At 44.4% G+C, this 25,363-nt stretch overlaps 1 long non-coding RNA gene across 2 annotated transcripts in view; it reads right to left on the bottom strand.

Moving 5' to 3' along the window:
- Positions 1-385: 385 nt before the first annotated feature.
- The window catches only part of LOC137302372 (uncharacterized), a 126,961-nt gene continuing 101,983 nt past the window's right edge, over positions 386-25,363 (bottom strand). Inside the window, exons 2-3 of one of the 2 annotated variants that reach the window (XR_010958447.1) lie at positions 20,732-20,821; positions 386-6,148 (exon numbers count right to left, since the gene is read on the bottom strand). This is a non-coding gene — a long non-coding RNA (uncharacterized lncRNA). The remainder of the gene's footprint in view (positions 6,149-20,731; positions 20,822-25,363) is intronic. The other variant, XR_010958448.1, reaches the window with a different exon arrangement.

Below are 25,363 nucleotides of genomic sequence, written 5' to 3'. Positions count from 1 at the left end.
AAATACTGCCTTGATATCAAGGGCAGTCACTCTCACCTCACCTCTGGAATTCAGCTCTTTTGTCCATGTTTGGACCAAGGCTGTAATGAGGTCTGGAGCCGAGTGGTCCTGGCGGAACCCAAACTGAGCATCGGTGAGCAGGTTATTGGTGAGTAAGTGCCGCTTGATAGCACTGTCGACGACACCTTCCATCACTTTGCTGATGATTGAGAGTGGACTGATGGGGCGGTAATTGGCCGGATTGGATTTGTCCTGCTTTTTGTGGACAGGACATACCTGGGCAATTTTCCACATTGTCGGGTGGATGCCAGTGTTGTAGCTGTACTGGTGACGATCCGGATTCTTTCCCCTCAGTCTGGTTCAGTAATAACTGAAGTCGAATACATTTTAAAGTTCAACACATCTTTAATAGCAGGGTTCTTAGTCTGCAGCATTGATTTGGACTCCTGATGGAGTCCCTCTATGCTGGCAGAGCAAGAACAACAACATACAGAAATCCACACGTTTTTATACAAATCAATAGGGTTGGAACATACTTAACGAGGGTCAACACCAATCATAAGCCGGGCATAGGTTGCCATGCGAGGTTACATTATTTCCGACCAATCATAAATCGTCCATGTGCTGATCATGCTGCTGTTAGACATCAAAGGGGATAACTTCCTCATCTTCCAACTTGGAATGTTCTTCCCTGTTCCTTATCTCCCAACCTGGAATGTCTTTCAACTTTGGCTAAGCTCGTTACCTATATTGATCTGCCATAAACATGGAGACATTCAGACCAGTCCTTGACTCACATCAAAGACCTATCATTGATAAGACAATGCAGGCCTGCTGACTAAGCAAACATATGGCCCAGCAGGAGGGCCAGGCCACTTGTACCAATCTCAGTTACTAACTAATTAACCCTTTCTAACCATTTTGCATTCTGCTTCTTTGCCACGTAGACATTTTAATATTTTACTGAAAACTGACCACGTAGGGATTCTCATTCCCCCCTTTTATCATTTTATGATAACCAATTATTACGGTGCTCACTGGTTCTGCAGCGCAGCAACATTTAAGTAAGCAATAAACTATAAGAATTATAACAATGAATATGACTAGCCCTTGAACTAGAGAAGTCCCAATAGAACACAGACATGTTTCATCAATACGCCTTTGTATCTTATCTGTTCTCAGGAACAGACTCCTTCTAAACATCTCTCAAGTAAGCTGCGAATGTCCTTGGTCAGCTAAACCTATTCATGTTAGTTTGAAAAGGCTAACATAGTCAAATATCCTATGGTGATTTATATTTTGTTTCCAGCCTAACTAGACTGAATGGTACCTTTCAGACCATTTTACACCTGTGAATTGGTGCCCTCCCCATTACATCCCTTAATCCAAATTCTCCCTACAATATCCCGTTAGATGCTGTACCTCTTCTTAACCAGGTTCCCTTCGTGTTGGCCACCAGTCCGGGTGGAAGAGAGGCAGAGCATCTGATAATCCTATCAAACTATAATTGTCTTCCCTTTTACATGCACCTTACCCCAGCGGGTGCTACTCCCGGTACCATTAAGATGTGTTCTTAGTTGAAACCACAGAGACAATGGGGACATTCTCACCCAGGCTCTGTTTTACTATCTTTGCCAAACCCTTCATCCTCTGCTTACATTTATTACATGCAATGAAAATCAAGAAGCACATTACAACAAACTGCACTATGACTAATACATATGAAATTAATCTAATCCAAGGATGGATCTGTATATTCAGTCCCAAATTCCAGAGGTCATTTCACCAGGTGGTGACTTTAATTTGGTCAATGTCATGCTTAATGTTGTTATTGTCCTGTTGTAGGTTATAATAAACCTTCTAGGAGAGGCGTATCTCCATTCGCAATGCTTTCAAGTATTTAGGCAACAGGGGTGTCAGATACCCAAATGTGTCCTGATATGCTTTGAAGTCCTTTCTGACATTCTCAGAAACTTGTAAGGTGGTGAGGTTATGCCGGTGTATCTCTACCAGTTCCTCGGGTCCAATCCGAACCAGGACTTCAGAAATGGAGTAGAATTCTGGACTTAAAATATCACAAGTTAGATTGGCATATTTAAACGTTTTCAAATTAGTTGTAACACAGTATTCGCCCTCTCCGGCATATACCACTTAAGTGGGTTTTAGATCCGCCTCTAGGGCCTCCATGGTACAGTTAATATCCCGATTGGTACCGGTATTATTAAACCCACACTGTGCTTCTAGGCTGTGTCCAACACTATGTGGACACACAGTGACAGCATGTCTAGTAACACATCCCTTTAATTTTGTTCCAGCCAATCAGCTTAAATCTACGTCCTCTAGTTCTTGAACCCTCTGCTTGGGGAAACAGGTACTTCCTGTCTACTTTATCTGGGCCCCTCATAATCTTGTAATTTTGTATCCATCGTGCGGATATCTTCTAAATATTGTTTCTCCCAATTTTATTGTTAACTGATGGGAACCTAACCCTGAATTTTGAAAATCCAAATTACTGTGTCCCTCTTTACTTTAATTTCAGTCCTTTTGATTGATACCAGTGTTTCCTGACTGTTTCATTAATTAGTTGGTTTCTCTATGGACCATGTGTCAGCGCCTTGTTTAAAGGGATTTCTCACTCGCCTGGACCACATTAACCATTTTCCTGTTGTGCTGTTGTCAAGTAACTGAGCCTGTCTGAGACTCATTCTTCAATGTATCTTCTTCATGTATCTCCGCATACTAGCAGCATCTCATAGGAATGAGCTTAGTGTTCTTGGATATTAACTTTCTGCTGGCCAGTCTCTTCTTCCTCATGGTATTTCCGAACATTTTCCATGGCACACATCATATGTCCTGTAGGATTCAGTCCTGTAAAAGCAACTGGTTTGTTTAAAGAGTGGTTGCAATAGCTCACCAGGCCATAGGCCTTTGTAATCATGTTCTTCATCCTGATCTCCGTTTCAGATGATGGCAACATACATTTGTATCTTTTATGTCCACTGTAGCCATTCTTAGGTTTTCAGGTTATCTTATCAAAAAGATCAGGGGTGTCTAGAGTGCTTATCTCCCCCTGCATGGTCCCGATGTCCACAGCTGGGATGTTGTCGGGGCCCATAGCCTTTGCTGTATCCAGTGCACTCAGCCGTTTCTTGATATCACGTGGAGTGAATCGAATTGGCCGAAGACTGGCTTCCGTGATGGTGGATTGATGTTGAAAGAGTGACAGGCAATGTAGGGCAAAAATATGCGATTATGAAGGGACCTGTTCCCCTGGACTTCATGAATAACAAGGATACTGATGGTGTTACTTTGATTGGCAAAATTGGATCTCTGTGTGCTTACTTGACAAATTTGTCATCATCAGTTGTTCTGTTTAATTGATAATGTTTAATTGCTAATCATTTACTGAGTGATCAAGTTTCAATGTAATTTATTCAGCCTTTTAAGACTGGTTTACGATAAAAACTCTTAGCGCCACAACTGAACATTGAATCAATTTAGAAACATTTGCAGAACTGAATGAAGTACAGATGCCATAGATTTTGACATTTTGAAACAACACAAATGTTTCTAACCCTTGAATTATTTGCTGATTATACACGTGAATAATATTTTCCCCTGACTTCTAACATCAGGACCCAATAAAAAAAATCTGTAGCTTTTTGTAAAATACTATTAATAAAATCGTGATCTGGCAAAATGCGCTCAATATGAACACTTTTGTCTGTCCATATAACAAAGTCACAGAACTCTCTTTGACAAACGACTGGGTCTGAACATGGTAGTGGTACTGCTGCTAACGGTCCAAACTCTCAGATCCAACATCATTTTTCTGAAGCCATGCATGCTCTTCAGCAGACTTGTCCTTCACACAAATGGCCATTTGATTTCCAGTACACCAGACCCATAACAATCACATGATACAACACCATCTGGGGATGCAGCAAGGTGGGGATACTCAGGGTTGAGTGCTGATCACGAATCCTCCACGTTGAAATGTTCGTCAGACAGGAACATAAAGTCTGTGTAATCTTCTCGAGCAGCTTTCTCGTGGTCACATCCCCAGCAATAGCTTTGGTGGAGAGCTTGACAGTCTCTGGGTAGCATATGGCTTTAATCAAACTGCGTGATGGTTTATCAACACGGTTGAGGCATGCTGTCTTCATTCTGGAGGCCGGTATGCGACCACTTCGATACATCAACCGAAGTCTAGAGTCTGCCTGAGTCCTGGTATTCTGCTCTGCAGTGTTTGCTTCTTGTGTGACAGATCTGAATGATCTGACACTCATTGCGAAGTTCATCACATCCAGTTCTGATATACTTCCAGTCTTTTTTTATTCGTTCATGGGATGTGGGCATCATTGGCAAGGTCAGCATTTATTACCCATCCCTAATTGCCCTAGAGAAGGTGGTGGTGAGCCGCCTTCTTGAACCGCTGCAGTCCGTGTGGTGAAGGTTCTCCCACAGTGCTGTTAGGAAGGGAGTTCCAGGATTTTGACCCAGGGCGATGAAGGAACCGTGATATATTTCCAAGTTGGGATGGTGTGTGACTTGGAGGGGAACATGCAGGTGGTGTTGTTCCCATGTGCCTGCTGCCCTTGTCCTTCTAGGTGGTAGAGGTCGCAGGCCTGGGAGGTGCTGTCGAAGAAGCCTTGGCAAGTTGCTGCAGTGCATCCTGTAGATGGTACACACTGCAGCCACTGTGCGCCGGCGGTGGAGGGAGTGAATGTTTAGGGTGGTGGGTGGGGTGCCAATCAAATGGGCTGCTTTGTCCTGGACGGTGTCGAGCTTCTTGAGTGTTGTTGGAGCTGCACTCATCCAGGCAAGTGGAGAGTATTCCATCACACTCCTGACTTGTGCCTTGTAGATTGTGGAAAGTCTTTGGGGAGTCAGGAGGTGAGTCATTTGCTGCAAAATACCCAGCCTCTGACCTGCTCTTGCAGCCACAGTATTTATGTGGCTGGTCCAGTTACGTTTCTGGTCAATAGTGACCCCAGGATGTTGATGGTGGGGGATTCGGCGATGGTAATGCTGTTGAATGTCAAGGGGAGGTGGTTAGACTCTCTCTTGTTGGAGATGGTCATTGCCTGGCACTTGTCTGGCGCAAATGTTACTTGCCACTTATCAGCCCAAGCCTGGATGTTGTTCAGGTTTTGCTGCATGCGGGCACGGACTGCTTCATTATCTGAGGGGTTGCGAATGGAACTGAACACTATGCAATCATCAGCCGAACATCCCCATTTCTGACCCTATGATTGAGGGAAGGTCATTGATGAAGCAGCTGAAGATTGTTGGGTCCAGGACACTGCCCTGAGGAACTCCTGCAGCAATGTCCTGGGGCTGAGATGATTGGCCTCCAACAACCACTATCATCTTCCTTTGTGCTCGGTATGACTCCAGCCACTGGAGAGTTTTCCCCGATTCCCATTGACTTCAATTTTACTAGGGCTCCTTGGTGCCACACTCGGTCAAATGCTCCCTTGATGTCAAGGGCAGACACTCTCACCTCACCTCCGGAATTCAGCTCTTTTGTCCACGTTTGGACCAGGCTGTAATGAGGTCTGGAGCCAAGTGGTCCTGGTGGAAGCCAAACTGAGCATCGGTGAGCAGGTTATTGGTGAGTAAGTGCTGCTTGATAGCACTGTCAACAACACCTTCCATTAATTTGCTTGAGAGTAGACTGATGGGGTGGTTATTGGCCGGATTGGATTTGTCCTGCTTTTTGTGGATAGGACATTCCTGGGCAATTTTCCACTTTGTCGGGTAGATGCTAGTGTTGTAGCTGTACTGGAACAGCTTGGCTGGAGGCGCGGCTAGTTCTGGAGCACAATTCTTCAGCACTACAGCCGGGATGTTGCCGGGGCCCATATCCTTTGCTGTACCTGAGTTACTTCAATGGCTTAAGGAAATGAGGCTGCACAGGTTTAGGTACAAAATCTGCATTGCATGGTTCCATTATGCTGAGAATGGCAGTCTTTGTTCCAGTCTGATTAAAATGCTCAAAAAATCTTCTAACATCTGCATCATTTGGTGGTGGGATATTGTGAGTTTGCCGTCGTCTCTGTGCAACTGGGTGTGGTACTGTTGGTAGGGAAAGTTGCATCCGGGCTCTGCACAGCTTTCATTGCAGCATCAAATCTCTTTTTGCCTTTGACAGATGTACAATCAATGTCAGCAATTGGTGAATATGTAACACCTTTCGCAGGAGTTGGAAAATAACCAACATGGCCACCGGAAGTTAAAGAGTGATGTCATTCGAAATACCCTATAGCGCCTTTAATGTAATTATATGTCCCAGAGCGCTTCACAGGAGCGATTATCAAACAAAATTTGACACCGAGTCACATAAGGACATATTAGGAGAGGTGACCAAAAGGTTGGCCAAAGAGGTCGGTTTGAAGGAGCGGCTTAAAGGAAGAGAGGTAGAGAGGTTTAGGGAGGGAATTCCAGAGCTAAGGGCCGAGGCAGCTGAAGACACAGCTGCCAATGCTGGAGCGATTAAAATTGGGGATACGCAAAAGGCCAGAATTGAAGGAGCACAGAGATCCCAAAGGGTTGTGTGGCTGGAGGAGGTCAAAGACAGGAAGGGGTGAGACCATGGAGGGATTTCAAAACAAGGATGAGAATTTCAAAATCGAGGCGTTGCTGGACCGGGAGCCAATGTAGGCCAGCGAGCTCAGGGGTGATGGCTGAACGGGACTTGGTGCGAGTTAGGATACGGGCAGCAGAGTTTTGGATGAGCTCAAGTTAATGGAGGGTGGAAGATGAGAGGCTGGCCAGGAGATTATTGGAATATTCAAGTCGAGAGATAACAAAGGCATGGATGAAAGTTTCAGCAACAGATGAGCTGAGGCAGGGGCGGAGACGGGCGATGTTACTGAGGTGGAAGTAGGTGGTCTTGGTGTTGGAGCGGATATGCTGTTGGAAACTCATCTCAGGCTCAAATAGGATGCCAAGGTTGTGTACGCTCTGGTTCAGCCTCAGACAGTGGCCAGGAAGAAGGATGGAGTCGGTGGCTAGGGAATGGTGTTTGTGGTGGGGACCAAAGACAATGGCTTCAGTCTTCCCCATATTTAGTTGGAGGATATTTCTGCTCACCCAGTACTAAATGTCGGACAAGCAGTATGACAAATCAGAGATTGTGGAGGGGTCGAAGGAGTTGGTGGTGAGGTAGAGCTGGGTGTCGTCAACGTACATGTGGAACCTGATGTGTTTTCGGATGTTGTTGCTGAGGGGCAGCAGCATGTAGTTGAGGAAAGGGGATTGGCCAAGGATAGGTCCTTGGGGGACTCCAGAGGTAACAGTGCGGGAGCGAGAAGAGAAGCCATTGCAGGTGATTCTCTGGGTACAAGTGGTTAGATAGGAATGGAACCAGGAGAGGGCAGTCCCACCCAGCTGGATGGTGGAGGAGAGGCGATGGAGGAGGATGGTGTGATCAACCCTGTCAAGGGCTGCAAACAGGTGGAGAAGGATGAGGAGGGATGGTTTACCACAGTCACAGTCACACAGGATGTCATTTGTGACTTTGATAAGGGCCATTTCAGTACCGTGGCAGAGGCGGAAACCTGATTGGAGGGTTTCAATGAGTTGCAGGAAAGATGGACACGGATTTGGAAAGTAACAACATGTTCAAGGACTTTGGAGAGGAAAGGGAGGTTGGAGATGGGGTGGTAGTTTTCAAGGACATAGGGGTCAAGGGTGGGCTTTTTCAGGAGGGGGTGATGATGACAGGGACACGGGGGTACAGGGCCAGGGACATGGGGATACAGAGCCAGACACACAGATTTTAAAAAAATAAACAAAGCTCTCGTTAGCTCAGATCCTGTAGACAGCAGGTTGCACACACTGGGCGTTATCACTGATATATGAATAACCCTCTTAGTTACGAAATGACGAATTTCAGGAATTTGTTGGATCCCTTTTGTACAATGTGTGACTTTACCAGTAAGGGTTTGATCTGCGTAAGAAATCTCCATGTTCTGTGTTAATAAAACTCTGCTTCTAGTGTCACTGGGGACCTGCTCTCCATTTACTATAATAAATCTCCAGGTGCTGACACACCCCGTACTGGGTTAATGAAACTCTCCATCTCGCTCCAACTGGGGCTCGCTCACTGTTGTTTTCAAAAATGTTTTACAAATGTGTACACAGAACGAAACTACACCCCAGACCCTGTAAACTACATTCCATGTCCTCGAAGCAAAATTGCAGATCCTCCCAACTAAATCCCAGATCCTGTCACCCTATCGATTGAGCCAAGTCGGAGACAGACAGAGATAGACAGACAGGCAGACACGCAGACAGCTGTGCTCATGCTGCAGGTCAGCCATTCTTTAAGATTATCTGGACTCTGGACACTGCACATGATCTGCTACAGAAAATCGATGAACTTAATTTAGCAAATGAGATCACTTGCAATTCAACATAATAAGTGCCCTGTACCTCAATAAAATGAATAATCTGTGAATCAAAATAGCTGAGATAATCTTAAAGAATGGCTGACCTGCAGCATGAGCACAACTGTCTGTGTGCCTGTCTGTCTATCTCCCTGTCTGTCTCCAACCTTCCCGTTTGCTTCTCTTTCTCTCTCTGATGCGGCCTATACTTGCCTTCATCCCTCCCTGTCTCTCTCTAGTTCCCATTGCCTATCTCACTATTCCTGTTTCCACTGCTTTCTTGCCTCCAACTCCCTGTGTACTTGTGTCTCTCTCGTTCTCCTTGTCCATTTCACTCAAACGTCATCCCTCTCGACCTTGCTCCCCATCTCCTACTCTATCCCAACCCAGTTCTCCTCTCTGTGTCCACTTCAATGAGTCCCTATCCCTCCCTCTCTCCATTTCTTTTCGTCCTTCTCGATCATCCCCATCAATCGCTGTCTATCCTTTCTCTTCCCCCTCGCTCCATCCCGATACACTTTCTCTCTGTGCCTGGCCCTGCTCTCTCTAATTTCACGGACATTTTTTTCGATGCAATCCCCTCATTTTGGCCCGTCCATCCCGTTCTGCTTAAGTCACTCCCTTTCTTTTTCCACCCTCCCTCTTTCTGACTTTCCGTTTCTGTCTCTCCACATTCCTCCCTCTCCCTACCTGTCTCTCTCTACATATTCCATTTCTCTGCCTTTAACTGCAGCTGCCACCTATTGGTTCACTCCACTCCATGGTTGGTGTTCAGAGGTTATATTTTCAGGCCGGTGATACATCAACACAAGTTGCTCAGTTTCCATTAAATTCTATGGACAGTAAGTTGCAATTGTCACCGCAGGGCCTGGGTTCATTGTTTATCAACTAAACAAAGATTTGCTGTGTATATTAGAAGATTAAGTGAGTGAAGTTTCATTACTGTTGTTACCATACATTCCAATAGCACCAATATTTTCATCAGTCTGACACTCATTCACTTTTGACACCGGCCATACTCCAGCCTGTCTGAGTGAGATCATTAGATAAAAACAATATTTGCTGTGGGCCCATTCCCAGTAAGTAATGGATTGATGCTGCCCAGACTGTTTAATGTGGGATCCTTACAAGCAGCAGGTAGAACAGATCTGCCTCCTGTCAGTGTGGACTGTGTCCAAACACAGGCATTAGAGGCTGAAATTACCAACATCCAGCCCACAGGAACCCACAGACACCTCCACAAGAACAGAAACTCACACAGTAATAGTCTACAATACAACAAGAGAAATAGATTGTGTGTCACAACAAACTATTGGGGCACAGAACTATGTGTCGTGGATACAACATTAACAATCCTTAGTGTTCGATTGGAAGGATTTCCCCATTGTGCGGTGATATGTGAAATAAATCCTCAGTTAAAGCTGTGACGATTCACTGGATAAATATTGAGGTGGAAATGATATTGAAGATTTCCAAACTGAACCTGAACCCAAAACTGACCATAACTACAAAATGACCCAGAACTCGAAACTCATGGAGACACTTGTACTGCAAGGCAAACATATAATGATACAATCCTAAGCTGACACTGAAACACAAATTGAACTAAATCCCCAAACTAACCCTTAATCAGACACCCAACCATTTCCCCAAACTGAAGCAGAACCAGAACAAGTCACAAACCTAAACTTAACCAGAACCCAACAATGACTCTGAACAAAACAAGCAACAACTCTCAATCAGATCCTCAAACCTAAACAACATGGTGCCCAACACTGGAAGACCCTAAACTCACATACAAACCTCAAATAAACCAGGAACTGTAAAATGACCCACAGACAAAAACTCTACCTGAACCCAAACTAAACTGAACTGAACATGAACGCCCAAACCTCTGAACAACCTCAACCTGATCTTAAAGTTAAAAGTGCCCTGGAACCCTGAAGATATGCAGAACTCTCTATGAATAAGAGCCCATCGCTGTTCTTAAAAACCTCTGATCCAAAGCATTTCAGAGACCAAGAACACTAAGCTGAGCTGAACCTTAAATTAGCTGACAATCCCACAGTGACTTAGAAACTTAAACTGACCTGAAACTCTAAACTGATCCAGAATCCAAAAAGGGACCAGATAACCTTAACTGGCCATCAACCGAGCACTGAGTCAGAACCTCAAATTGACCCAGAACCTTACACTGACCATAATTAAGAGTAACCCAGAATTCCAAACTCACATTAAGCCCCAAATGAAAATGTAAATTGAAATGACTGGATACCCAAAACAATCCAAAACACAGTGACCCAGAACCCGAAATCGACATAAAACCCTAAACCTATACAGAAACCAAAACTGACCCAGACCCTCAAACTGACACTTTGTGGCCTAAATTGTTAAAGCTCCAATGGAACTCGAGTCAATCCAAGAGCTCCGGTCCTCTGGATTCCCCTCTCAGAGCGGAAGAACGTTAAACTGTTCCAGAATCCGAAACCGACCTGGAACCCGGAACCAAAGCAAAACTGCAACCAACTCAGAATCACAGGCTGATCTAAACCCTAAACTGATCCACTATCCTAAACGAACTCAGAATATTAAAATACGGCAAACCTGAAACAGACCCGAAACACCAAGCAGACATGGAAACCCGACCTGGCCCAGAACCCTCGCTCACTCCACTGGTTCACCTGTTAGTTCTGTCGTTTGTTTCAGGCTCTTCTGCTGTTTTAAGATATGATGTAATGTTAGGGATCATTGAGATCAGTCTGTGAGGATCAGTCTTTGCCGGGGTCCTGTGGAATATTTTGCAGTGCTGGGTGTTTTTGGATGCGTGGAGAATGTTAGTCTTGAGGGTCCTGAGTTAATTGGAGCTCTTGTGGTCAGTTTGTGTGGAGTATGTTACAACCAGATACTGAGCCAGAAACTCAAAACAACACAGAATCTCAAATTGACCAAACTGACCCAGAATATAAAACTAAACTGGGAGCCTGAGCCAATCCCAATTCGAAAGTGACCAACTCATATAAAATGAATTATAAACATAAAGAAAAGCCAAGAACCCAAATTTGTGTTGAAACTCAAAACAAGCCCAGGTTCCAAGTCTAACACTGACTCATAAGCCAAAAAATATTCAATGCACGAAACATATCTCGAACCCAGAATGAACCCACATGACGAGGCTGACACCGAAGGCTGAGCGTCAGGGGTTTCTACAATCCCTCAGTGTTGGCATCAGTCTGGGCGTGTTGAATCATCAGAGATCGTTGTCTATGTTTGTTGTTCTGTGTCAGTTTGTGGGTGTTGTGGTTTGGGGTTTCTCTGCTCAGTATTGGGGTAATGTGCACTGTTTAAGGTCCATTTACAGATGCTGTGGTTTGCTGTGACAGTGCAGTTATCATTTTACAGGAGGCAGAAGCCCAATGTGTGGTGCCATCGTTAGCTTTGGGTGTTTGATCAATGTGTGGATGGTGAGGTAAGTGTGTGGGGACTGGGTCAGTTTCTGGGTATTGTGTTTTATAGCGGATGATGTGATTGGTTTGGGGCGTATTGTGGACAGCTTTCGGATGCTGACTCATTTGGGGAGATGGGATAGTCAGTCATTGAACATTGCCTCAGTTATGGTCCCTGAACCCAGTTTGCAGTACCAGAGACAGTTTCAGGGTGCTGTGGTCAGTTTCAGAGATACATGGTATTAGCTTGAGGTGCTGTATCAGTCTGAAGTGCTGGGCCAGTTAGAGGTACTGTACTGCCCGAAGAGCTAGGTTAGGTTAAGGTGCTGGACTAACTTGAGGTGCGAGGTTAGCTTGAGGTGTTGGATTAGTTTGGAGGTTGTATTATTTTGAAGTATTAAGTTATTTTGAGGTTCTGGGCTGGTCTGAGGTACTGCCTTTTTGAGGTACTGTTTTTGCTTGAGATATTATTTTATGTTGAGGTGCTGGATTACTTAGGGCGGCAGCTTTAGTTTGAGGTAATCTATTTACTGCAAGTGCAGTTTCAGATTAAGTTACTGGGTTAGTTGGAGCTGTGGTATTAGATTGAGCTGCTGGGATAGTTTAAGCTTTTGTAAATGTCTGAGGTTCTTGATCAGTATGTTTCCAGCCTAACGAGGAAGGAAGCAGTGCTGGATCTAGTTCTGGGGAATGAAGTGGGGCAAGTTTCAATGGGAGAGTGTTTTGGAAACAGTGAACACAATATGATTAGGTTTACAGTAATTATGGAAAAGTACAAGGACAATGAAAGTTGAAGATACTTAATCGGAAGAGGGTTAATTTCAGTGAGTTGAAAAGAGATCTGGCCCTTATGGAATGGGAACAAAGATTATCAGGTAAAACAGTTAAAGAGCAAAGGGAGGCCTTCAAGGAGAAGATAGTTCAGGTACTTCATCTAACCCTATCAGCATATCCTTCTATTCTTTTCTCCCTCATGTATTTATCTAGCTTCCTTTTAAATGCATCTATGCTATTCGCCTCAACTACTGCATATGATAGCAAGTTCTATAGTCTAACCACTCTCTGGGTAAAGAAGTTTCTCCTGAATTCTTTATTGATTTTATTAGTGACTAACTTATATTTATGTCACCTAGTTTTGGACTCTTCAAAAGTGGTCACATCTTCTCTACATCTACCCTATCAAACCCCTTCATAACTTTAAAGATCTCTATTAGATCACCCTCTGCCTTCTCTTTTCTAGACAAAATATAGCGATCCTGTTCAGTCTTTCCCCATAGTTAAAATCTCAGTTCTCATATTATTCTTGGAAATCTTGTTTGCACCTTCCCTAGTTTTTGATAATTTAATTTTGTAATTCCTCTTTGCCTTCTGAATAGGTTTTTTTTTCTTATTTCCTAACCTCTTCATATTCCCTTTTGTCACCCTCTTCTTTATTGTCCAGGTGCTGAGTGTATGCCTTTTTCTTTAGTTTCAATTCTGAACTTATCTCTTTCTTCATCCATGGTATTTCATTATTAGTGTCAGCGTCCGTGGAACAGTATCCCAGTGAGTGTCAGTGTCCGTGGAACTGTATCCCAGTGGGAGACCGTGTCCGTGGAACAGTATCCCAGTGAGTGACAGTGTCCATGGAACTGTATCCCAGTGAGTGACAGTGTCCGTGGAACTGTATCCCAGTGAGAGACCGTGTCCGTGGAACAGTATCCCAGTGAGTGACAGTGTCCATGGAACTGTATCCCAGTGAGTGTCAGTGTCCATGGAACTGTATCCCAGTGAGTGTCAGTGTCCATGGAACTGTATCCCAGTGAGTGTCAGTGTCCATGGAACTGTATCCCAGTGAGTGTCAGTGTCCGTGGAACTGTATCCCAGTGAGAGTCAGTGTCCATGGAACTGTATCTAGTGAGAGTCAGTGTTTGTGGAACTGTATCCCAGTGGGTGTCAGTGTCCATGGAACTGTATCCCAGTGAGTGTCAGTGTCCATGGAACTGTATCCCAGTGAGTGTCAGTGTCCGTGGAACTGTATCCCAGTGAGAGTCAGTGTCCATGGAACTGTATCTAGTGAGAGTCAGTGTTTGTGGAACTGTACCCCAGTGAGTGACAGTGTCCGTGGAACTGTACCCCAGTGAGTGACAGTGTCCACGGAACTGTTCGCAGAGTGTGTCAGGATCCATGGAATAGTCTTCGAGTGACAGACAATATCCATGGAACTGTGAGAGTAGGTCCTCATGGAACTGTTCCCCAGTGAGAGTCAGGGTGCATGGAACTGTACCCCAGTGAGAGTAGGTGCTCATGGAAATGTACCCAGTGAGAATCATCGCCCATGGAACTGTACCCCAGTGACTGTCAGGGTCCATCGAACTGTCCCCCTGTGAATGTAGGCGCCCATAGAACTGAATCAAGTGAGAGTAAGGGCCCATTGAACTGCACTCTCACACCCTCAGGAGTAGATCATTCATTCCCTCGATTCTGTTCTGCCATTCATTTAGATCATGGCTAATCTGTATCTTAACTCTTTTTACCCATCTTGTGTATAATGTATTTGGATTAGATGTCAATTATCTTCAATCTGTTTTTTTCTGGTTATCAACCCTCCTGTCAGTGGAAACAGTTTCTCCTTATTTACTCAAAGGTCGGTTTATTTTTTTAAACTTACCTCAGTGTGCCTTGCAGGCTTCTCGACAGGTTCCCCCTGCGAGGTGGCCTCCCTGCTCAGAAGTGGGTTAAATTTCAGGGGTTATGATGTGACCGAGGAGTCCAGCGGGAGACTCGTTAAAAGCCAAGATCAGTGGCGTTAAAACGGCCGATCGACGGGAATGGAGCGGGAAATGGAGCTGCTCCATTTTAACTGCTCCCCAATCCTTTCCTGCTCCTGCAATCAGGGAGAGTTAAAATCACCCTGTTTCACATTGCATGATAGTCCACATGTGCCACTGGAGGGAAAGCTATAACTGCAAGTTATTCTTGCAGGTGTTATGAATGAGTTTGGGGTCTATTAGTAACTATTCACCTCATTACTAGTCAATGAAACAATGAAATACTTTGCTTTTAAGTCATACTCCATCTAAAACAAGGGTACGTTTTAATGTCTGTGTCTGTCTCTCCCTCTCTCTCTCTTCCCGTCTGTCTCTCCCGTGTCGCCGTCTGTGTCTCCTGTCACTCACACATTCACTCACACATATATTGTGGGGAAAGGCCTGTCGCAATTAAGCCTCAGGCCCTCTCCATCCAAAATAGTGCCATGGTATTTGCCACCTTTTCTGAGGGTGCCTCTGTGTATAAATGTGCCAAGGATCACATGCCAGGCACTGTACTTATGTGGCACATCATCCGTTCTCGTTATAATGGACACATTTCAGCTGGCAGAAAGGTACAGGGAGAAATATGTGTTGCTTAATCACCCCTCTGCACCGACAATGTTTCAGTGAGTGATGGGGAGATGGGCTGAGATTTATAAATAGACTTGCAGTACATTCTCTCTCTCTCTCTGGTGTATAATGGAAATGAGTCACAGTGACAGGAGCAGAAAACTGCTTGGATCGAGGATCTGACACAGCACATTAAAGCTGGTGATGACTGGTGTGGCAGGATTGTAAATTTAAAGGGACATTACCATTTGGCTGGAGAGTTTTTAAGGGAAACGCGACTCCTCGAAGAGTTCACTTCTACCCGCATGATACGTTGGCTGCGGTGGACAATTTTCTCTGTGTGGACAATGTATTTGCTGAATTGTAAACTATTCCACAGTGATTAAAACTGAGCCTCGGTCATTTCTATATCTGAGGCCGTTTCTCCCCTTCTCTGGGTCTTAGACCTCCACCATTGCTGGTCTGAATCCAGCCACTGGAAGAGGATGTAAGAGCAACCTGGGCAATTCTCCCTTGATCTCCCCCCACCACCTGTGGAGAGTCCCTGCCTCCCTGGCCCAGCCTTTGCTTGGTATCTTCCCCGGTGGTAAGGTCGGGTTTAGAAACATTGCAGGTGGGTGAAAACCCGTATCTTACTGCTGGACCGGTCTTTTAAATTCAATTATAATTTTTATCCCTCAACCAACATCACTAAAACAGATGATCTGGTCATTACCACATTGCTGTTTGTGGGACCTTGCTGTGTGCAATGTACTGCCGTGTTTCCTACAGTAAAGCAGCAACTACACTTCAAAAGTACTTAATTGGTAGAGGAACCACCTAGGGAACAGGTTATTTTAGATCTCGTATTGTGTAATGAGACAGGGTTAATTAGTAAACTTATAGTAAAGGATCCTCTGGAGGAGAGTGAACATAATATGATAGAATTTCATATTCAGTTTGGGAGTGATGTGGTTAAGTCCGAAACTAGGGTCTTAAATATAAATAAAGCCAATTATGTAGGTTTGAGGGGCGAGTTGGCTGAGGTAGATCGGGAAATTAGATTAAAAGATATAACAGTAGACAAACAATGGCAAATATTTAAAGAAATAATTCATAATTCTCAACTAATATACATTCCCTTGAGGAATAAAACTCCACGGGAAAAGTGGTACAATTGTGGCTAATTAGAGAATTTAAGGATAACATTAGATTAAAAGAAGAGGCTTACAATGTAGTCAAAAAGCGTAGTTAGCCTGAGGATTGGGAGAGTTTTAGAAATCAGCAAAGGATGACCAAAAATTCATAAAGAGGGAGAAAATTGAATCTGACAGTAAACCAACAGGAAATATAAAAACAGATTGTAAGAGCTTCCACAAGTATGTTGAAAAGGAAGAGATGAGTGAAAATAATCGTGGGTCCCTTAGAGGCAGAGACAGAAAAAATTATAATGGGGAGTAAGGAAATGGCAGAGATGTTAAACAAATATTTGATATCTGTCTTCACAGTAGAAGACACAAAAAACATACCGGAAACGGTGGGGAACCAAGGGCCTAATGAGAGTGAGGAACTTAAAGTAATTAATATTAGTAAAGAAAAAATACTGGAGAAATTAATGGGACTAAAAGCCGAGAAACCCCCTGGACCTGATGGCCGACATCCTCGGGTTTTAAAAGAGGTGACTGCAGAGATAGTGGATGCATTGGTTGTGATCTTCCAGAATTCCCCAGATTCTAGAATGGTCCCCGTGGATTGCAAGGTAGCAAATGTAACCCCGCCATTTAAGAAAGAAGTGAGAGAGAAAAGAGGGAACTGTAGGCTAGTTAGCTTGACATCAATAGTAGGGAAAATGCTAGAATCTATTATTAAGGACGTAGTAAAAGGGCACCTAGAAAATCATAATATGATTCGGCAGAGTCATACGATTTACTCTTCGAATCATAGAAAGATTACAGCATGGAAGGAGGCCATTCAGCACATCTAGTCCACGCCGGCTCCGTGCAAGAGCAATCCAACTAGTCCCATTCCCCCGCCCTATCCCCACAGCCCTGAAAATTTTTTACTTTTAACGACTTATCCAGTTCCCTTTTAAAGGCCATGATTGAATCTGCCTCCACCACCCCCTCAGGCAGCGCATTCCAGATCATAACCACTCGCTGTGTAAAAAAGTTTCACATCATATCACCTTCGGTTCTTTTGCCAATCACCTTAAATCTATGCCCTCTGGTTCTTGACCCTTCAGCCAATGGGAACAGTTTCTCTCTATCCACTCTGTCTGGACCCTTTATGATCCTCTCAACCTTCTCTGTTCCAAAGAGAACAACCCCAGCTTCTCCAGTCTATCCACGTAACTAAAGTCTCTCATCCCTGGAATCATTCTAGTAAATCTCTTCTGCACCCTCTCCAAGGCCTTCACATCTTTACTAAAGTGCAGTGCCCAGAACTGGACACAATATTCCAGTTGTGGTCGAACCAGTATTTTATAAAGGTTCATCATGACTTCCTTACTTTTGTACTCTATGCCTCTATTTATAAAGCCCAGGGCTCATCTGCTTTTTTAACCACTTTCTCAACCTGCCCTGCCACCTTCAACGATTTGTGCACATATACCCCCAGATCTCTCTGTTCCTGTACCCCTTTTAGAATTTTGCCCTCTAGTTTATATTGCCTCTCCTCGTTGCTACCGAAATGTATCACCTCACATTTATCTGGGTTAAATTTCATCTGCCACGTTTCCGCCCATGCCACCAGCCTGTCTATATCCTCTTGAAGTCTATCACTATCCTCTGCACTGTACACTACCCTTCCAAGTCTCGTGTCATCTGCAAATTTGAAAATGTGCCCTGTACATCCAAGTCCAAGTCCTTAATATATATCAAGAAAAGCAGTGATCCCAGAACCAACTCCTGGGGAACACCACTATGCACCTCCCTCCAGCCCGAAAAACAACCGGTCACCACTACTCTCTGTTTCCTGTCACTTAGCCAATTCTGTGTCCATGTTGTTATTGCCCCCTTTATTCCATGGGCCACAACCTCGATGACAAGCCTACCATGTGGCACTTTATCAAACGCCTTTTGAAAGTCCATATACACAAAATCAACTGCATTTCCCTCATCTACCCTCTCTGTTACCTTATCAAAAAACTCCATTAGGTTAGTTAAACACGATTTGCCTTGAACAAATCCGTGTTGGCTTTCTCTGATCAATCCACACTCGTCGAAGTGACTGTTAATTCTGTCCAGTATTATTGTTTCCAGAAGTTTCCCCACCACCGAGATTAAACTGACTGGCCTGTTATTGCTGGGTTTATCCTTACACTCTTTTTTGAACAAGGGTGTAACATTTGCAATTTTCCAATCCTCTGGCACCACCCTCGTATCCAAGGTTGTTTGGAAGATTATGGCCAGTACCTCAGCAATTTCCCCCCTTACTTCCCTCAGCATCCTCGGGTGCATCCCATCCAGACCAGTTGACTTATCTATTTTAAGTACAGCCAGCCTTTCTAGTACCTCTTCTTTATCAATTTTTAGCCCATCCAGTATTTTAACAATATCTTCCTTTACCGAGACTCTGGCAGCATCTTCTTCCTTGGTAAAGACAGATGCAAAGTATTCATTTAATACCTCAGCCATGCCCACTGCCTCCATGAGTAGATCTCCTTTATGGTCCATAATCAGCCCCACCCCTCCTCTTATTACCTGTTTACTGTTAACATATCTGTAGAAGACTTTTGGATTCCCTTTTATGTTGGTCGCTAGTCTATTCTCATACTCTCTCTTTGCTCCTCTTATTTCCTTTTCACTTCCCCTCTGAACTTTCTATATTCTGCCTGGTTCTCACTTGTTTTATCAACCTGATACCTGCCATACACCACTTTTTTCCGCTTCATCTTATTCTCTATTTCCTTTGTCATCCAGGGAGCTCTGGCTTTAGTTGCCCTACCTTTCTCCCTCGTTGGAATGTACTTTGTCTGTACCCGAATTATCTCCTCTTTAAAGGCCGCCCACTGTTCAATTACAGTTTTGCCTGCCAATCTATGATTCCAATTTACCCGGGCCAGATCTGTTCTCATCCCACTGAAATTGGCCCTCCTCCAGAAAGGGATGGACTGCAGACAGAGAGATCTAGGGACGGGGCAAAACACGGGGATTGGGTAGAAAATGTGTCCGAGAAATTAAAAGGAGAGCAGGGTCAGGCACAGAGAGAAAGTGGATGGGGACGGAGCGGGAGGGAAGAGAGAGGGTAAAGAGCGATTGATGGGGATGACAGAGAGGGATGAGAAGGAATGGAGATAGGGAGGGGTAAGGAAACAGAGTAAGGTGGACGCAGAGATGAGAACTCGGTTGGGAGAGAATAGGAGATGGGGAGCAAGGGAGAGGGATGTGGAGCAAGTGAAATGGGACAGGGAGGAAGTGAGAGAAACCAGCATGCAGAGACTGGGCGGTACAAAAGCAGGGGAAACAGGAATAGTGAGAGAGGTCAAGGAACGGACCGACCGTGGGTGAGCGAGTGAAGCAAACAGGCAGGTTGGAGACAGAAAGGGAGACAGACAGGTAGATAGACAGACAGGCCCACAGACAGCTGTGTTCATGCTGCAGGTCAGCCATTCTTTAAGATTATCTCAGCTATTTTGATTCACAGATTATTCATTTTATTGAGATTCAGGGCATTTATTATGTTGAATTGTAGGTGATCTCATTTGCTAAATCAGTTGATCCATTTTCTGCAGCAGATCACGTGCAGCGTCCACAGTAACACTTGGCTCAATTGGTCCCCACCAAAAACACCGTTCCCTCGTCACCGACTCCATCCCTCTCCCCGGTCACTGTCTGAGGCTGAACCAGACCATTCATAACCTTGGTGTCCTATTTGACCCCGAGATGAGTTTCTGACCATATAGCCGCTCCATCACGAAGTCCGCCCACTTCCTCCTCCATAACATCGCCCGTCTCCACACCTGCCTCAGCTCATCTGCTGCTGAAACCCTTATCCATGCCTTTGTTATCTCGAGACTTGACTATTCCAATACTCTCCTGGCTGGCCTCCCATCTTCCATCCTCCATAAACTTCAGCTCGTCCAAAACTCCCGTATTTTATCTCGCACCAAGTCCCGTTCACCCCATCACCCCTGTGCTCGCTGACCTACATTAGTTCCCAGTCCGGCAACACCTTGATTTTAAAATTCTCATCCTTCTTTTCAAATCTCTCCATGGCCTCGCCCCTGCCTATCTCTGTGACCTCCTCCAGCCCTACAACCCTCCAAGATCTCCACGCTCCTCTAATTCTGGCCTCACGCACATCGACGATTTTAATCGTTCCACCATTGGCAGCCGTGTCTTCAGCTGCATTGATCCTAAGCTCTGGAATTCCTTCTCTTTCTCTCCTCCTCTAAGACGTCCCTTAAGCCGATCTCTTTGGTCAAGCTTTTGGTCACCTGTCCTAATACCTCCTTATATGGCTCGGTGTTAAATTCTGATTGATAATCATGCCTGTGAATCACCTGAGGGTGTTTTACTACATTAAAGGCGATATTGGCCAAGGTGCTTACCCCGAGGAAGGGAGGGACCATCACAGGCCGAGTCTCACTGGGCAGCTGTCCGACATCTCCTCGCGGCTGATTAGATTCCAGAATCTGTCACTGGAATACAACAGGACTATTTTTGAGACGATGATTATATTTAATTTGAATATATTTGTCATTAATGGCATTTGATTGATTTACTTTAACATTAAATTGTTCTTTTCTTTCCGCTCTTTACATGGATTAAATTCACTCACAATATCAGCTGCCAACTCCAGTTTGTGAGGGATATCAAGGACAACACTAAAGGTTTTTACAAGTATATTAAGAGAAAGAAGGTGACTCAGAGTAATGTGGTCCCTTAAAGACAGACGCAGGGGATTATAGTAATTGAAAGGGAGAGAGGGTGAAGAATTTGAAAAATTTGTACAGGAGAACTTTCTTCATTAGTATATTTCTAGCCCAACGAGGAAGGAAGCAGTGCTGGATCTAGTTTTAGTGAATGATGTAAGGCAAGTGGAGTGTATTGCAGTGAGAGAACATCTGGGTAATAGTGATCATAATATAATTAGGTTTAAAGTAATTACAGAAAGGGACAAAGAAAAATCAAAGGTGAAAATATCCAACTGAAAGAGAGCCAATTTCAGTGATTTGAGAAGGGATCGAGCACAGGTGGACTGGAAACAAAGATTGGCCAAAAAACAGTAAATGAGCAATGGCACGTCTTCAAGGTGGAGATAGTTCGGGTATAAACCAAGGATTTTCCCATAAGAAGGAAAGATACGGCATCCAAAGCTCGAGCTCCCTGGATGACAAAGGAAATAGAGCTTAAAATAAAACAGAAAAAGGTTTATGACCACTGTCAGGTACAGAATACAGTACAAAACCAGGAGAGTGTGCAGGGGGAAATTGAAAAGGATATAAGAAGGGCAAAGAGAGAATATGAGAAAAGATTAGCAAGTAACATAAATGGGAACCCAAAAACTTTTATAACAATATAAAAAGTAAAAGGATAAAAGGAATGGTGGGGCCGGTTAGGGATAAAATAGGAAATCTGCTTGTGGAGGCAGAGGGCATGACTGAGGTACTGAATGAGGACTTTGCCTCTGTCTTCACAAAAGAGGATGAAGTTCATGTCGCAGTAGAGGAGGAGGGAGTAGAGATATTGGATAGGATCAAAATAGATAGAAAGGAGGTGCTAAATAGGTTGGCATCACTCAAAGTGAACAAGTCCCCCGGTCCAGGTGGGATGCATCCTAGGTTGCTGAGGGAAGCAAGGGTGGAGATAGCAGAAGCTCTGTCCACAATCTTTCAATCCTCCTTGGATATGGGAGTGGTGCCAGAGGACTGGAGGATTGCAAATGTTACTCCCCTGTTCAAAAAAGGAGAGAGGGATAAAACTGGTAACTACGGGCCAGTCAGTCCAATATCTGTGGTGGGAAAACTACTAGAGACCATTGTCAAGGACAAAATTAATTCTCACTTGGAGAGACATGGGTTAAGAAGGAACAGCCAGCACGGATTTCTTAAAGGCAAATCATGTCTGACTAACCTGATTGAATTCTTTGAAGAAGTAACAGAGAGGGTTGATAAAGGTAGTGCAGTAGCTGTTGTATATATGGACTTTCAAAAGGCATTTGATAAAGAATCACATAATAGACTTATTTGGAAAACAGAAGCCCATGGGATTAAAGGAAAAAATTGGTGGTAACTTGGGTACGTAATTGGCTAGGGGAAAGGAAGCAGAGAGTCGTGGTGAACGGATGTTTTTCTGACTGGACAGGAGTATGCAGTGGGGTCCCCCAGGGGTCAGTATTAGGACCATTACTTTTTTTGTTATATAAAAATGACCTGGATTTGGGTACAGGGAGCACAGTTTCAAAGTTTGCGACTGATACAGGACTTAGCAACGTAGTAAATAGTGAGGAGGATAGTAGCAGATTTCAGGAGGACATAGACAGACTGGTAAAATGGGCAGACACAGGGCAGATGCAATTTAAGACGGACAAGTGTGAAGTGATGCATTTTGGGAGGAACAAAGCGGAGAGGCAGTCTAATCTAAATGGGACTATTTTGAGGGGAGTGCAAGAGCAGAGGGACCTGGGGTACAGAGTCACAAATCTTTGAAGGTGGCAGGGAGAGTTGATAAGATGGTTAAGAAAGGGTATGGGAAACTTGGCTTTGTAAATAGGGGCATTGAATACAAAAACAAGGAAGTTATGCTGAACCTTTACAAATCACTGGTTAGGCCTTAGCTGGAGTATTGTGGACAACTCTGGGCACCGCATTTCAGGAAGGATGTCAAGGTCAGGGAGAAGGTACAGAGGAGGTTTACCAGGATGGTACCAGGGATGAGGAACATCAGTTATGTGGAGAGGTTGGAGAAGCTGGGATTGTTCTCCTTAGAGCCGGGGATAAGGGGAGATTTAATAGAGGTGTTCAAAATCAAGAGGGGTTTTGATAGTTTCTCCCTACTTGCTCTGTTTCCTCTGGCAAGCGGGTCGGTAACCAGAGGTCGTAGATTTAAAATAATTGGCAAAAGAACTAGAGAGGAAATGAGGAGAAGTTTTTCTTCATACAGAGAGTTGTTAAGATCTGAAACGCACTCCCTGAAAGGGTGGTGGAATCAGATTCCATGGGAATTTTGAAAGGGCAGTTAGACATATACTTGAAGAGGACTAATATGCAGGGTTATGGGGAAAGAGTTGGAGTGTGGGACTAAATTGGACAGCTCTTTCAAAGGCGCGATGAATGGCCTCCTTCTGTTCTGTAAGTTTCTCTGAAAAGTGGGTAAAATAGTGTGTGAGAGGGAATGAGTCTCGGAGAGTCTGTGTGAGAGAGGGAATAAGTCTCGGAGAGTCTGTGTGAGAGAGGGAATGAGTCTCGGAGAGTCTGAGAGTGTGTCTCGGAGAGTCTGCATCTGGATGAAGGAGAGTCTGAGAGGTAGGGTGGGAGGGAGATAGAGAGGGAGAAAGGGTTTGTGAGAACGGGCAAGAGAGAATATTGGAGACAGGAAAGAGAAACAGTCTGTGTGTAAGAGAGAGAGGAAAGGGGAAGAGAGCCTGTTTGTGCATGAGAACTAAGGGATAGAAATGTGAGAAGTTGGAGAGAAATGAGAGATTGCATGGATAAAAGGACAGAAAACTGAGAGTTGTGGTTAACAGATGTTTCTTGCACTGGAAGGATTTAAACAGTGGTGATCCCCGGGGTCAGTGTTGGCACCATTGCTTTTCTCAATATCTGTGGATAGAAATGATCTGGACCTGGGTGTCGGGGGCACAATATCAAAATTTGCAGCTGCCACAAAGATAAGGAGGGAGATTAACCATGAAGAGGATTATCGACAACTTCAGGAGGAGGCAGACAGGTGAGCAGATTGGGCAGGTAGATGTGAGATGGAATTTAATGGGGAGAGATGTGAGGTGAGAAGAATAAGGAGAGGAAATAGACACCATACTGTAAAACTGTAAAAGGAGTAGAGGAGCAGAGAGATTTAGGGATTCAGATACACAAATCTTTAAAAGTGGGAGGACAAGTTGATAAAGCTGTTTTACAAAAACCCCCATGGGATCCTAGGATTTATAAATAGGGGCATAGAGTATAAAAGGAAAGAGTTAATGCTACACCTGGACAAATCATGGGTTAGGCCACAGTCAGAATATTGTGTCCAGTTTTTGGTGCATTACTTCAGTAAGAATGTCGCGGCCATGGAGAGGGGCAGAAGAGATTCACTAAGATGATCCCAAGGATGAGAGTCTTCACATAACTTTTCATGAGAGCAGAGAAGTTTAAATAAGATCAGAGAGAGGGGATCAAAATTATGAGGGGGTTTTGATAAAGTAAATGAGGGAAAACTATTTCCACTATTAAGGGTACAGTAGCACAGTGGTTATGTTACTGGACTAGTAATCCTAGAGGCTTGGACCAATATTCCGGAGTCATGAGATCAAATCCACGGCAGCTGGGAAATTTAAATTCAATTAATGAAATAAAATTTGGAATAGAAAAAAAAATAGTATCAGTAATGGTGGCCATGAAACTACCGGATTGTCGTAAAGACCCATCTGGTTCACTGATGCCCTTTAGGGAAGGAAACCTGCCGTCCTTACCCGGTCTGGCCGAAGTGTGACTCCAGACCCACAGCAATGTGGCTGATTCTTAATCACCCTCTGAAATGGCCCAGCAAGTCACTCAATTGTTCAAGACAGGTGGCACACCACCACCCTCTCAAGGGCAACTGGGAAGGGCAATAGATGCTGGCCTTGCCAGCGACGCCCACATCCCAGTTCGTGAGTCGGTAACTGGAGGGCATCAAATTAAGAGAGGTTGGTTTTCGTTTTGATGCAGAGGGTTGTTAGGACAATGGAATGTCCGACCAGAAACAATGAGGGAAGCAGAATTTAAAAGGGAAGTGAATCAATATCTGAAGAAGAAAATCTTGAAAGGCCTTCGATAAGGTACCGCATTGTAGATTCATGACCAAGGTCAGAGCTTGTGGAGTCAGGGGACAGGTAGCAGAATGGATAGCAAGCTGGTAACAAAACAGAAAACAGAGAGCAGGGGTTAAAGATAGTCACTCAGACTGGGAAAAGGTGGGAAGTGGTGTTCCACAGGGATCGGTGCTGGGAACACTGTTGTTCACCATTTGCATCAACGGTT

The sequence above is a fragment of the Heptranchias perlo genome, chromosome 35, assembly GCF_035084215.1.
Source record: "Heptranchias perlo isolate sHepPer1 chromosome 35, sHepPer1.hap1, whole genome shotgun sequence".
Taxonomy (NCBI): domain Eukaryota; kingdom Metazoa; phylum Chordata; class Chondrichthyes; order Hexanchiformes; family Hexanchidae; genus Heptranchias; species Heptranchias perlo.
The sequence above is the reverse complement of the archived record's forward strand: the minus strand, read 5'-3'. Positions and strand labels throughout refer to the sequence as shown.